At 43.3% G+C, this 15,160-nt stretch overlaps 1 pseudogene; it reads right to left on the reverse strand.

The window, feature by feature from the left end:
* Positions 1–13,948: 13,948 nt before the first annotated feature.
* LOC144372151 (developmental pluripotency-associated protein 2 pseudogene) lies at positions 13,949–14,879 on the reverse strand (annotated as a pseudogene).
* Positions 14,880–15,160: the final 281 nt, after the last annotated feature.

Here is a 15,160-nt window from a genome sequence, read left to right on the forward strand (position 1 = left end):
AATTGGAGAAATGCAAATCAAACTAGCCTAAGATTTCATCTCACTTCAGTGAGAATGGAAATTATAAAAACATAAGCAACAATAAGTGTTGGTGAGAATGAGGGGAGATGTACACTTATACATTGCTGGTGGGACTGCAAATTGGTGCCACCACTGTTGAAAGCAGTATTGATTCCTCAAAAATTTTGGAATGGAATCACCATTTGACCCAGCTATTTCACTCCTGGCATAATACAGTGACACAGCCACTTTGTTAGTGGCTCAATTCACAATAGCTAAACTGGAACCAACCTAAATGTTCCTCAATAGATAAATGGATAAAGAAACTGTGGTATATATACACAATAGACTATTACTCAGCATTAAAAAAGAATGAAATTTATGGCATTTGCAGGTAAATGACAAAGTTGGAGAATATCATGCTAAGCTAAATAAGCCAATCCCAAAAGTCTAAAGACCAAATGTTTTCCTCTGATATATGGATGATGATTCATAACTGGTTGGGGGATAGGGAAGAATGAAGTAAGTTTTCTTTGGGCAGAGGGGTGTGAAGGAAGGAGGCATGAGGGTGAGAAAAATGGTTGACCGACATTATCACCCTATAGTACATGTATGATTGCATGAATATTGTGACTGCATCAGGCACAACCAGAGAAATGAAAAACTGTGTGTGTACACTGAGTTGAAATGCATTCTGCTCTCTTATATAAGTAATTAGAATAAATAATTTAAAAAGATAATGCTAGAATATTACAATAATCTAGATGAGGAGAGATGAAGATTTAAACTAGCACAAAAAACATAGGAATTAAGAGGGTGTACACATGATAGTCTGCTAATAATCTGACTGTGATATACACATAGAAGAAGTTGGAGGAGGCCAAGAAAAAAATGTTTCTGCTAAGACCACATTACAACATCAAAATGACTACTTTCCCCCTCCCTTCTTTTTTTGAGGAATAAAATGTCTTCCTTAGTGTAGTTTGTTCCTCTCTGCTTTAAGTTACAATTACAGGTGTATTCAATTACTGAATTGTCCCTGCATCCCCAAGTTCTTCCTTAGAACAATTTATCAGTTGCCCAAACCTTGAATAAGGTCTCACCATACTTCTTAGACACAGCAGCAACCTATGACATCCTTCACCTCAAAGCTGGCTTTGTCCAGATTAGTGCATCAGTAATTGAGGAAGTATAACTTTAAATTAAACAGACTGGGAAACTTGTCTTGGTCCTTTTGTTCCTGATTTCTTCAGCACTTTTAACATGTATGTATGCTAAATTTTGAGGGAATTATCTGTCTTTTGGATGATTTTGTCCTATGTGGTAAATTTCATTTATTGATTTGTGTATGTTGTACCAAACTTGCATTCTTGAAATAAAAACAAGTTGATTATATTATATGATCTTAATGTACTTTTGAATTCAGATTGCTAATATTTTATTTAGTAAAATAAATAAATAATGTTCATATGGAACATTGGTCTGTAATTTTCTGTTCTTGGTGCATCCTTGTCTCTTTTAGGTATTAGGGTTATACTGGCTTCATAAAAACATTTGGGAAAAGGCCGGTCTTTGCATTTAAAGCCCTGCGGGCCCTTTGGCGGATCCCGCCAGGCGGAGCAAGGAGCGGCGCCCCTGCCGAGCGCACGGTCCGCGAGGGGCAGCGCCCTGGCCCAGGGCAGCCAGCCGCCGGTCCAACACCCACTTGCCCCGCGCGACGCGAGGGTAGACCCCAGCTGTCGTCTGCTCGCGGTCACGGCCTGGGACTGGCGGCTCCTCTGGAGAATCCGCCTGATGCTGCAGGGCGAGGGGCTCAAGGACGTCCCGAGCGGATGGGGCAAGAGCTGGCGGGGGCCGCCTGAGCACCTTGGTCCCCGCAAGACTGCGAGGCGAGCCATCTGAGCTGGAGATGGGGACCTTCCCGCCACCAGGCGCAGGAGCGCCTGGAAGCAGAGGAAGGGGCGCCGGAGGCGGACCCCAAGGGATGGGGCGGGGCGCACAATCCCGGAACCCCTCAGCCTGTCCGGGACCTGCCCACCCTCTGGTGACCAAGGATCGCCTAGCAGTGGGAAGGTGGCTGTGGTAGGCGGGGCCGTCGGGCCGGGAGGGACCAGGCGCAGCTGTGCTGCCACCATGTGGCCGTGACCCGCACTGCACCCAGACCCACAAGGAAAAGGACCCCTCTGCGCCCACCCCGCCTGTCCCCCCGCACCGTGGACCGGAGTCTCGGGCCAACGCCCACACCACCCTCACGGGCCTGGAGCTGCTCACAGCTCAGCTGGACCCCGGCCGCCTCCGCTGGGAGGTGAGTCGGACAGATGCAGGGATTTGGCTGGAGTGCTGGGAGCACCGAGGAGCAGGGGCCGGTGTGGTGGAGCACCCGGTGTGGGTCGGGCAGCCCCGCAGGTGACCAGCCTGCGCTATGGATAGGGCCACACCCTTCCGGCAGGGCCAGAGGGCTTGTTCACTGATCGCGGCGGCCAAGGCCAGCGAGACCAGCTCTCTGCGGCACTCGGACGCTGCCATGGGAGCTGGCGGTGTCCTGTGTCAAAGGAGTCCAGAGGGAAAACCGGAAAGCACATGCCACAGGGCCAAGCAGGTCTGGACACTGCCCCTTTGTGAGGCATGGAGTGGGCAAATGGACCAAAACTGGGGACCCTTGGTGGAAGGGATGCTGTATTTATAGGTCCTCTCAGTCCAGGCATATCAACAGATGGGCAGTGACAGGTGTCCAGCATATTTCAAAGGAGGCAGCAGGTGTGTGGACCAGGCCTGGAGAAGGTGGCCAGGGTGTGTGTTTGCCTGATCAGATGGGGAAGGAGGACTTTCCAGGGCCCAGGGTGCCAGAGATGGACAGTGAACAGGGCAGTGTTTATGGAAGCTCTGGGACATGCCACCATGTGTCACAGTTCAGATGGGAAGAGGACACAGACCACATCCCTCAGGACCCCAGGGACAAGTTGCAGGATGCTACCAGGTCACCCATGGAGGCTGGAACTCAGTGGGCTAGGGAGGCTCCCATGTCCCATGGTGGCTGGTACTGCCATCTTAGCACCAGCCCCACTCCATTCTGGTGGATATGGCCGTGTGCAAGAAAAGAGTGTCTGCAAGAAAAGAGCTCTTTGTTCAAAGTCTTGCCTGCCCAGGGACAGAGCCAGGAGACCTGGTTTATAACTAGTGTATGTCCTCCAGTTATAAGACCCATAGGTCTGTGAAATCCCTCACTGGGTACCCGGTGCCATCTCTTAGCATGTGGGGAAGAATCCCCACAGGAACCAAACCCAAAGCATTCCATATACTTTCCAAAAGGATAAGACAAAGTTCAAAAGTAGCAGTAACTTCAGAAGAAGATATACAAGTGACCAACAAAAATATAAAAAAGTGTTCAACATCTTTAGTAATTAGAAAAATGCAAATCAAAACTACTGTAGGATTTCATCTCACCCCAGTCAGAATGGCAGTTATCAAGAATACAAGCAATAACAAGTTTTGGAGAAGATTTTGGGGAAAAGCTGTACCATATATTCCTATATTCCTGGTGGGATTGAAACTTGGTTCAACCACTTCGGAAAACAATGTGGATATACCAAAAAAACTTGAAATGGAACCTCCATTTGATCTGGCTCTCTCCTTCCTTGGTCTGTACTCAAAGGACTTACAAATAAGCATACTATAGTTATAGCCACACCAATGTTTATAGCAGCTGAATTCACAACAGCTAAACTGTGGAACCAACCTAGATGCCCACCAATAGATACATGGATAAAGAAAATGTTATTTATATACAGAATGAAATATTACTCAGCATAAAAGAAAATAAAATCATGGCATTTGCAGGTAAATGGATGGAATTAGAAAATATCATGTTAAGCAAAATAAGACAACCCTAAAAATCTAAAGGCAAAAATGTTTTCTCTGATTAGTGGATGACAATCTATGATAGAGGGGCATGGGAAGAATGGAGGAACTCTGGATTGGGCAAAGGGGAGGGTTTATGGGGGTAGGAAAGATGGTGGAATGAGGTGGACATCATTACCCAAGGTACATGTATGATTACATGAATAGTGTATTTCAAATCATGAATTGAAATGTTGCACTCCATTTTGTGTATGATGAATTGAAAGACACTCTGTTGTCATGCACAACTAGAGAGAACAAGTAAAAAAAGAATAAGATTGGGAAAAAAAATAAAAACATTTGGAAGTGTTTCTTCCCTTTCAGTTTCATAGAATAATTTGAGGAGGGTTGATCGTAGTTATTCTTTGAAAGTGTGATAGAACTCAGCTGAGACTGCATCTGGTCCTTGGCTTATCTTTGCTAAAAGTTTTCTTATTATTTCTTCAGTATTTTTATTTTTAATTATTTTTATTTATATTGTTCTTTTAAATATACATGACAATATAGTGTATTTATATATACATACATATATATATATATATATATATATATATATATATATATATATATATGAAGGCTAACTTCAATCTTGTCATTTTATATTTGCTGCTTAGGTTTTCTATATACTCTTAGTTCAAGTTAGGTAGGTAGAAATTTGTTGTTATTGTATAGATTATTCAGTTCACTAAAATAAAAGTTTTCAAATTAGCCTTTACTGATCAAAAATATCTCTCTCTCTGTGTGTGTATGTGTGTGTGTGTGTATATATATATATATATCTCCCTCAAACTTTGTAAGATTGAGTCTTCTTTCTCTTTTTCTTGAGAGTTATTTTGGTTAGGGTGGAGTTCAAATATTTTTATTTTTCAAAGAAACAACTCCTTGAATCATTAATTCTTTGTTTTATAATTTTATATTCACTAATTTTAGTACCTATATTCATTATTTTCTGTCTTCTGTTGATTTTGGAATTAGCTTGCTCTTGCTCTCTCAAAGCCTTCAAATGTAAAATTACTATTTTGCTGGGAGATTTTTTTTTAAACATATAAGCACTAAATGCTATAAACTTTCCAGTAGAACTGCCTTTCTAGTGTCCCAGAGATTCTGATATGTGTATATTTATCTCATTTGTTCTGAGAATTATTTTATTTCTCCCAATTTCTTCTAAGATCTATTTTTTATTCAAAATTATATTATTCAACCTCTGATTTAAAGTGATTTCTGCTTTTTTCTTGTTATTGATTTCATTTAAAAAATATTTTCAAGTTTTAATGATATAAAGAAGCACTTAAGACATGAAGTTAGGAATAAAACTCTTTCTACTGTTATTTTGAAACTTAAAAGAAAATTGTTCTAATTTATTATACATGATGATAAAATGCATTTTGACACATCATATAATTTTACTTCATTGAGATATTATTTGAAATACTTTCAGGAATTGTTTGATTCTTTTGTTTTTGCTAAAATTTGCTCTTTGTCCTAAAATATTCTGAAATTTGGAGAATGTTTCAATGAAATGGGGGAAAAGTGAATTTGATTTTTGATGGGGGATAAAATGTTACATATATATTGGGAAGGTCTATTTATTTAGCAGTATTTTTAGGTCTGAATAGTCATTACCTTGTTTATGTTTGAATGATCTATTGATACGAGAATTTTCTGATAGATCAGTGGAACACATTTTATATTGTGAGTTAGCAGACCCTATGAGGGAATACAGTTTTGTGTGCCCTTCTGAAGAAAAACTCCATGTATCCAAACTTGACAAATCTGGTGTGGATTTCCCTCAAGTAAATTTCAGAATCTGTGGAGACCATCCCACACTAGTTTTCTATAGGATGGTCCTTTGTAAGAACTCTTTGTGGGGTTTACTGTTATGTGTGTGATGTCATTATTTGCTGTCAGAATTCCCCCCATGAAATGCCTTCTATGAACCTGTACATTTGAATAAAATTTGTGTGTATTTGAAGCTCTGGTACTCATGATTGTGAACCCTCTGAGAGATGCTAGGACATAGGAGCCTCTATCCCTGATTGATATGTTTACCATAACAACCATTGGTGCTTGTTAGCCAGCTCAGAGATAGAACACCTGCAATCTATGCTAGATATTTCTGTTGGATATTGGGGTTGCTGAGGGCCATTGCCAAGTAGGAATGACGCATTGAAATCCTTGCCAGCATACCCCATGTTAAATGGACTTGCCTTGGAAATTTGCTGTGACCTTGTATGCGTGTTTGAGAAAGGTGACCCTGCTCAATGACCAGGGTGGATCCAGGATTAGGGTGTATTCCTGCAGGTTTGAGGAAGTATCCTGGTCCTTGGGTTTAGGGCGTTCCAATTTAAGACAATAGGATTATTCCTGCTGGGAGTAGGGCGTGCCTGCTGCCTGAGTTCCCGCTGAGGTGGAGAGAGATTATTTAGGACGTGAATTGTGCGGGAGATTTGAGATTGCCCCTGAACCTGTGTGGAGGCGGTGTGAGTTCGGGAATAAAGGATTGCTGTTTGAACCTACAAAGCTGTGTGGTGCCTCGTGATCTTGTGCCAAGCCGAGACATTGGCATTTGGCAGGGGTGATGGTAGTAGAGGGCTCATGGCTGTTGCTGGCTTCTATGGATCATGGATCACCCACTCTTTGATTTATTAGCAGCAGCTTTTATCTAACTGCTTGGCAGCTGTCTGTGAGTGGGAGGTGAATGTGTACAGGCCCTTTGTGGAAGATTTGGGCACTATTTTGTCATAAAGCCTTTACTCTAGATGCTACAGATCACAAACATTTTACCCATGCCTGGGACATGGTGGCAATTGTCCCATTTTCATATGCACTTCTACAGCCAGTGATACTGAGATACTTTTCAGGAGAAATACTCCCTGGAGGAGTTTGGTTTCACCCTACTCCCCTTGTCTGTGATGGGAGAAGTTTTAAATTAGCAGTTTTCCCTTTACAAGATCTTTCCAAATGGATTATTAGAATGTTCCATTTCAGAGGCATTATTACTTTCTAAAGATGTAGAGAAACTATACAGATTTAATTTCTTCTAGGGAAGCTGGCTAGTGTGATCTTTACAAAATGACTCTGCCTGGCTATTTTTTCCCCAGCAATTTGAGCCAAATTATGCCTCTTTCACTTCCTAACCTTCAGTGATAGTGGCTTTTTCCCATTTTAATTTGGAAAATTAATTTGATCTGCTTTCTTTTCAACTGTTTTTAAGGAAGTGAGCATGTGTGCTTTGCATCCCCTTTTTTCTCCTTTTCTTACTGCATTCCTCATACCCTACCTTGGTCATGGCTCTGGGTCAAGGAGGTCTTTCCTTACTTTCTGTTCCAATAATTTTAAATTACATGTCCCCTCATGTCAAGCTGCCAAATGTTAAGTTTTAGAATATTCACTCTGTTACCCATCTCTCTGACAACTATTCTTTCATTGCTTCAATCTGGGCTATGGAGTTTGGGGTTTCTACCTAGATCGGCTCTGTAATCTTCATGTTCATAAAGTTAAGGATCTTGAATGTCTTTCAAAGAGGATTGGGAACCAGAGCCGTACTATTGGGAAATGATAAGGTGGGGCCAAGTGTAAGCTTTTAGGGTGTTTAGGAGTGTTACCGCAAAGGTGGCACTTTGCTCCAATTCTGTCTTTCTTCTGGCTTCCTGACTGGTGATAGGTAGGAAGTTTTACAGCACCATGTTGTTTCCCTATTATTTCTCTTTGGCACCCTCAGTAGCAGCCTAAAATCAATGAATTAATCTGATCATAAATTCAGACCTCTAAAAAATATAAGCCAAAAAAAATCCTCTTTATAAGATGTTTATTTCATCTTATTCATGTTTATAATACTTGTATTTTTTATAGCAATAGAAAGTTTAGATATGATTGGAACATTATCTATTATTAGATACCTGATAATGTGCTAGGGGGGGAGACTTTGCAAATGATTTGTGAGAAGAATTTAGAAAAGTTTGGGAGATGTGGTTAAACAAAGCTTAGAACTTAATGGAAACTTTAGATGGGGGCTCTGAAAATCAGAATGTTGATATATGTGTGAACAGTAAAGTTGATGTAGATGACATTTCAGAGGGAAATGAGGACTCTATTAGGAATTGATCTAGGGGGCCATCCAGGTACTATGGTAAGTAATATGAATGTGTTTATTACAATCTCTGTTACATATAGGAGACCAAGTTTAGAGGAGAAGGATTAGTTTACTTGGCAGAGAAAATCTGAAGACAGGGGTGTTGCTGAATGCTTGTATCTAAATTATGGTGAGACTTAAAGTCAAAGAAGAGTACAGTGGGAAGATGTGAAAAATTTGCCACACACATGTAGGTTTTATTTCCCCCAGGTAGTTCTGTTAAAATGAAGCTGAAGGCTTGGTGTTGGGACAGTAGTAAGGATATTTTGAGGGCATCTTGGGAATCTTCAAGCTACCTTATCCATAACAAGCTTTAATACTTTTGAGGTATAAAATTGTTTCTAAGATTTTCATTTGAGAAAAGAGCCCCAGGATATCCAGTACACCCAAGATTCCTGTAGCAAGAAGACACTCAGAGATTGCTGCAGCAATGGTTCAAGCAGGCTTATGTATGATTTGCACACGTGGCATACCTGTTGTTTTATACATGGTACTATCTTTCTAAACATCCATAATTTAAGAGTTATGGTGTCATAGCTTCTTAGATATTTCAAAGAAAAGCATGAGAGGCTTTGTGGTATGTAGCCAGGTTGGAATCCCTAAAACATCTCAGAAGAGTGATAAAGCTATGGGAGTAAAATTGTAGTTAAAATTGAGACTCCAGGAAGACAGAGATTCCAACAACATGAAATATATGCTAAAGAAAGTTATAGGCAGGCAGCAGAGTCAGCCATATAGAGACAATCCGAACTTCAACATAGAGAGAAAGAAATTATGTGAACTTCAACCAGCATAATTTATCATAGGGTTAGGACTGCCTAAGCCCTTGGGACCCCTACATATAAAAAAAGAGTCTCTAATATTTTATATTTTCTCTGTGCATTTCAGTTTTGCTTTGTTCTAAACCCTTCTATTTTACTATTTCTTCTTTTTGGAACAAGAAATAACTTATTACTTATGCTTATTCAAACATTTTACTTTGGAATTAAGCAATTTTTTTTGTTTTATTTTTTACATGGAACTACACCTGAGTTTGTTCATTAACAGAGTTTATGGACTTGGACTTTGAGAAATGCTGGTACTTTGGTGATGGACTGAGTGAATTTTACATAATGAGACTTGAAGGACTAGGGACAGGATATTGTAAAGACCAGACTTAGATCTTGAATAATCCTCAACGGGTCATGTTTTGGAGACTTGATCCCAAGGAGATGCTATTGGGAATAGTTAAAACCTTTAAGAGGTATATTAAGGTTTAGATTAGGTGTCCCCAAAAGCTCATGTGTGAGACAATGCAAGAAATTTTAGAGAAAAAAATGATTGAGTTCTGAGAACCTTAACCTGTGAATTAATCCCCTGATAAGAATTAACTGAGTGGCAACTATAGACAGATAGGGTATGGCTAGAGGAAGTGCATTCATGGGGGGCGAGTCCTTGGGGTTTACACCATTTGGCATGTTTGTGCTTGTTGAGAAGAGCCATGTCTCCAGCTACTAGCCTCTTCGCTGCTATCCTCTCCCACACCCTTCTTCCATGATGTTTTGACTCACCTTTGGCCCTGAGTAATAAAGTCAGCCTTCTATGGACTAAAAAATGTAAGCCACTGGGAGCACATAGATTTACTTTAATACATTTTGTCCTTGGTTACTTTAAGTTGTTCTTGTCAGGCATTTTTTGGACAATGATGAAAAGCTGACTAAAACACTGCTGTTGCTTGTTTTAGAATTTCATTTTCTTGAAATGTGATTATTTTTATCCTTCTGCTTCCACTATGGTCATGTCTTTGCAGCTTAAGTGAGTTTTTTGTTGAAGGCATTTTGTTGAATTTTGGATCTTGTTTTTAATCTATTAAATCAGTTTGTGTTTTAAAATTATACAATAAAGATCATTTGCATTCAGAATTATTATTGAAAAGTATGTGCTTTGTTCTGTCAGTTTATTGATTTTTGTTTCAACAATTCTGTTGATTTTCTTCTTCCTTATTTATCTTGGAAATTTGATGGTTCACTGTAGTAATGGCATTTCATTCTTTCCTATTACTCATTTGTGAGTCTACTCTCTCTAATGGAATTTATTTTCATACTCATGTTTGTCTTTCTTCCTCTTTTGTGTACTAAATTCCACTAAGCATCTTCTATAATATTTCTTTAGTAATCATGAATTCACTTGGTTCATGCTTTTTTTGTGAAGATCTTTATTTCTACTTTTTTTTTTCTTTTAGGTCATAAAATAAGTTGTCTGACATCCTCCTGGCCTTTAAAATTTCTTCTTTAAACTTTTAAATGTCATTTAGCAAGTGCTAAAATGACTTTTTAAAAAAATACTCTTTTTTTTTCTGTACATTTGGCAACTTGATTAGACTGTATTTTGGACAGATTTTTTTTTAATCATGTCTATCTGTGAATTTTCTTCTCTGTCTATATGTCCATATCTTTCCTAAGGCTTTAAATTTTTCTTGTATTATTTTACTCTGTTCTCTTGGTCTTCATCATTTTCCCTCCATTATGTTGCTGACTATAGTGAGAACCCGTCCGTGTGGGGGTGTGACTGACCACTGACCCCGGGGGCCAATCACTGACCCTGACCTTGGAGTGCGGCCCCCCTCAACCTTCATTGGATGGAATTCTCCCCTGAATTTCTTGTTCCCCAATAAAAGGCTACTCCCTGGCGTGCTCTCTCTCTCTCTCCTGCTAGCCCTGAGTAATCCTTGCTGCCCTGCCGGGCGGTTAGAGGTGGGAACCAGAGAGGGGAGCTGTCTTGGACCTGGTCATAGAAAAAAGTAACTGAGTCTGTGTGTTTTATTTCGATCTCACTAGTTAACTTTTATGCCAAGAACCTCATTAATGAACCAGTCCGCTGGTCGCATGGTGGAAGATCCCATTCGGTGTCCACAGCCTTTGGAAGCTGCTTGTGCCTGGAGCACGCCCATGCTCCCTGCCCACATGGGACCCCAGTGGTCTCTTTTTAGGGGATGGTGTTAATAGTATCCTTCCTTCTTCCAGGCATCCATCCTGGTCTCCTATTCAGAACCGGCCTTCGCCAGGGTCTCAGCTCAGGCCTGTCTTCGGGACCTCAGTGCGGTGCGGGAAGCCTGATGGCTCTGACTTCCCCTTGGCTGGTTCCCGAGTCATCCCACACAGGACCATCAGCCCCCACACCAGCGCTTGGCCAACATTCCTGGATGGGTGCTCAGGAGAACCACCCTGGGCAGCCCTGCAGGGCAGAACAGCACTCTTCACTCCTTACACGGCCTTTACGTGTTTCCTGACACGCAGGTCTGCTCCCAACAGGCAACTTGTCCAGTCTCAGGAGTGTCCCTTAGGCAGGGCACATCTGCCGCAGGGCACATCTGCCGCAGGGTGGTGCTGGGCAGGGCAGCGGCCAGGGTTTCAGGAAGGCAGGCAACAAGGGTCTTTTAGGAGCTGGGAGCCGGTGCCTGATGCCCAGCGTCATCTATCTTTATTCTGCTTTGGAGCAGCTGCCCCTGGCTGGCTTTAAGATAGCTGAGTCTGCCCCACATGGTTCCCAGGGAGACTGCCCTGTCCAGTGGCCTCCCTCTCAGCAGGTGAGTGTCTTCCTGGAGCTGGGTCCCAAGAAGCCAGTACAGGGAGAGGAGTCCTGGCCTTTTGCTTTGTTTTTGGTTTTGTAGTACGAGGGACTGAACCCTGTATGCTTTACTTCGGAACTACATCCCCAGACCTTTTCATTTTTTACTTTGAGACAGGCCCTCACTAAGTTGCAGTTGCTGGTCTCAAACTTACTCTCCTCCTTCCTTAGTCTCCAAGTGGCTGGGGCTACAGGTGTGCACCATCCCACCCTGCCAAATTCACATTTTCTATTCCCTCTTTGGCCTGACTTAAGCAAATATTCTAGAGACAAAGACTCCACCATTGTTTGGAGGTGAATGGGCAGGGCCAGTTTCAAGTGAGGTTAGAACAGGGCAGATCTATGAATGCTTCCTGGAGCTTCATTTCTAACTGCAACAAGAAGCTGCAGCTTCTCAGGAGAGTCCCCAGGCCAACTCAGACCCAGAGATCTCGCCTGCAGAAGGGACTGTGGCAGGAGTAGGAACAGTGCATGTGGGCTCTGAAAAAGACACAAAGTGATAGGTCAGGTGCAGGTGGCATTTGCTGAGGGACAGTGGCCCCAAGGCCATGAGAGCAGGCACACCTCTGTCTCACCGTGCCACCCCTTCTAGTGTACATGAACAGCCCTGACCCCAGCCTCCCTGCCCTTCCTCCTCAGCACCGCCTGGTGCTGGGAGCTGCTCCTGTCCTATTTTGCAGGGGGAGCTGACAGCAGGAGGGTTGGGGACAGGAGGGCTGGGGACTAGGGCAAGACAGGCAAGCTTCCTCAGTGAGGAGCCAGCTGGTGACTGTGGCAGGCTTGTGGGATCTACCCCCAGTACAGAGGAAGGCTAGTTCCCTCAGGAATTCATGTGTGAACATTGGGTCCAAATTCTACATAATCATCAGGGAACAGGACTCAAGTTTTGCTGCAACCAGGAGGTCAGTAAGAGGAGACCATGTAACAGAATGACCTCCACGGTGATTGCATGTCCTCCAAGAGGAATACTTTTGCCAGTAGAAAGAAAGGGACAGGGAATTACAGTCCGGGGCAGGACGCCAGCCCTGCAGTCCAGGGCCTCCCGACCTCCAGGAGTCACTCTGCCCTGAGCTGTCCACACAGTAGAAGTCACCTTTTCTCTCCAGATCATTTTTCTGCTTTTTTCTTCCCAGGAGCTCACCTGACCTTCCTAGTGGCTCCTGAGGTGAGGTGCAGGTAGGAGGAGAGGGCAAAGGTCTTTGAATGCTTCCTGCACCTCCTTTCTAACTACAACAAGAAGCTACCAGAGATGGAAGGAGGTTGGGGCCAGGGGCCTGGCACTGAGCAGTCCCCACACACTCTCCAGAGAGGCCCACCCCCAGCCTCCTGCACAAGCTCAATCCCTCTCTAACCCTTCCCTGCGCGTTCTGAGGACCTCGGAGCGTGGATGTTCAGACTCAGGGTTGCTATGGCTACCTACCCAGGGTCTACTGGGCTCCACACCCCTGCTCAGCCTGTTCAGCTCCTCCAAGTGTGGCCTCAAGTGCTGCTCCTTCCCACACAAGCTGAGGTCCTCTTTTTCTCTTGTCCACACAGATGGGCCACCTCAGCCCAGTCTGTGGAACTCAAGTCCACTGTGGAGCTCGGTGGAGATGTCCCAGGGATTTGCTGTTTAAAGCCCTGTGGCCCCATGTGGGAGGCTGTCTACCAGGTGGGCATCCTCCCCTTGGTGGGGCCATCTCCGTGGTGCCTCTGCTCACAGGACCCTCCCGCTACTTTCCACTCTCTTCCCAAGAGCTGTCTGTCTTGAGTTCCCTTGGGAACCTCTGAGGGCCTGTGGGACTGGGTGTGGGCACCCCTGCAGAGACCCAACTGGTCTCCCAGGCTAGCCTTGGGTCTCTGGGGCAGGTGGAAGGGAGGGAGGGGCCAGCTAGGCGGGGCCCACCTTGCTCTTCTGCTGCAGCTTGATCTGGATGTCAGTGAGCTTGGCGCGGAGCTCCTTGTTGGCAGCCTGCAGTGCAGCGAGCGCCTCTGCAATGTCCCCCTTCGTCTGGCTGCCCCCGTCCTTCTTGGACATGGTGAAGCTGGGTAGCCAGAGAGACGCTCAGGGGCAGGTGCTCCATCTAGGCTGGGTGTCCACGCTTCCACAGGTGTCTCCTAGGTGGCCGCTCCACTACATTGTCTCCACCCTCGCAGTTTCTACTCTCCTCAACCATTTCTCATCTTGACTACGTCTTTCTCAGCATGTCCAGACTCAGCCCCGGGGGGTGTGCAAATCAGCTCTCTGCTTTTTTTTTTTTTGTGTGTGTGTTCTAATAAACCTTTATTTACAAAAAAAACCCAACCAAACAAACAAAAAAACCCCCACATTGCTTAAGGTGGCACCTTTCGGTATCCTACAGTGCATTGCTTTTTCTCTCTTGTTATAATTAATCCTTTCATCATCTTCTTATTCCTTTTTACACACTCAGGACATAACATATTATCTTCTAGTCCCGAGGGTGGAAAAATACAGGCAGGTAACAGGAAGAGGGAAATCATCCTCTTGGGAGTGTCAGGGACCCAAGTCTGACCTGCATGGAACTGCAGGCGAACCCAGCCTGCTGTTTCTGCAGAAAGAAATTGTCCATGGACCACACACCACCTGATACCAGAGGTTTGCAGCAAAAAGGCCTCCACAGAAGTAAGGATGGGACACGAATTCACAGCCTTGCGCTGATTGGCTCTGGTAGCAATCCTTGCCCAAGATGCCAATATGGACTCCTGAGCTGAATTTACAACTTCAATCATGTTATCTTCTTCTTCTCTTTTAACCTTATTATGCCTTTCCTGAAGCCCTGTTGCATTGGCCGCTGCCTTCCATTTCCTGGAAACTGGCTTCAATCTGGCCTCCTGAGATGTTTCAGGAATATCATATTTTTGTTCGGGATATGCATGCTTCTGTAGCCTCAAATAAACCTCTATTTTCTGGCCACCAGTACTTAAATTAAATTGTTGGCACCAGTTTCTCAAAGTATCCCGTGAAACCTTATTAATTGGAGGCAAAATGGTCGGCAAGGGAAGGGGTTGTATTTTGCAATTAGGTTTTGTTTCAGGAAAGCAGACTTCCTGTTTGATTTCTGTAGTTGAATAAACACTTGTTTCTATTGGATATTCTTGTTCCTCTGTAACTGGGACCAGTGTTAAAATCACATTTTCCTCATCAAATTGCTCCTCAAGGAAGTTCTTCTCAGTGACCCTGTCATTTGCGCCTGACATTTCCAGGAACACGGGGAGACGGCAAAGGCAGCAGGGCCGGGACAGCTATGCGATGTGCTCCTTTTTTTTTTTTTTTTTAAAAATAATATTAATTTGTTTGCATTATATTTGGCTGGAAATTTACATGATTTATTTTATGGCTAAGTATAGGTTTTAAAATCTCCTTAGGTCTTTATTTTTCCTCTTTTGATTATCAGTTTAAATCTGGCTGAAAGAATTCAACTACATTGGGCATTATGTAAAATTGTGGATGTGTAACCGACGTGATTGTGCAATCTGCATTTGGGGTAAAATTGGGAGTTCATAACCCACTTCAATCTAATGTAT

This window comes from Ictidomys tridecemlineatus, chromosome Y, assembly GCF_052094955.1.
Source record: "Ictidomys tridecemlineatus isolate mIctTri1 chromosome Y, mIctTri1.hap1, whole genome shotgun sequence".
NCBI classification, from domain to species: Eukaryota; Metazoa; Chordata; class Mammalia; order Rodentia; family Sciuridae; genus Ictidomys; species Ictidomys tridecemlineatus.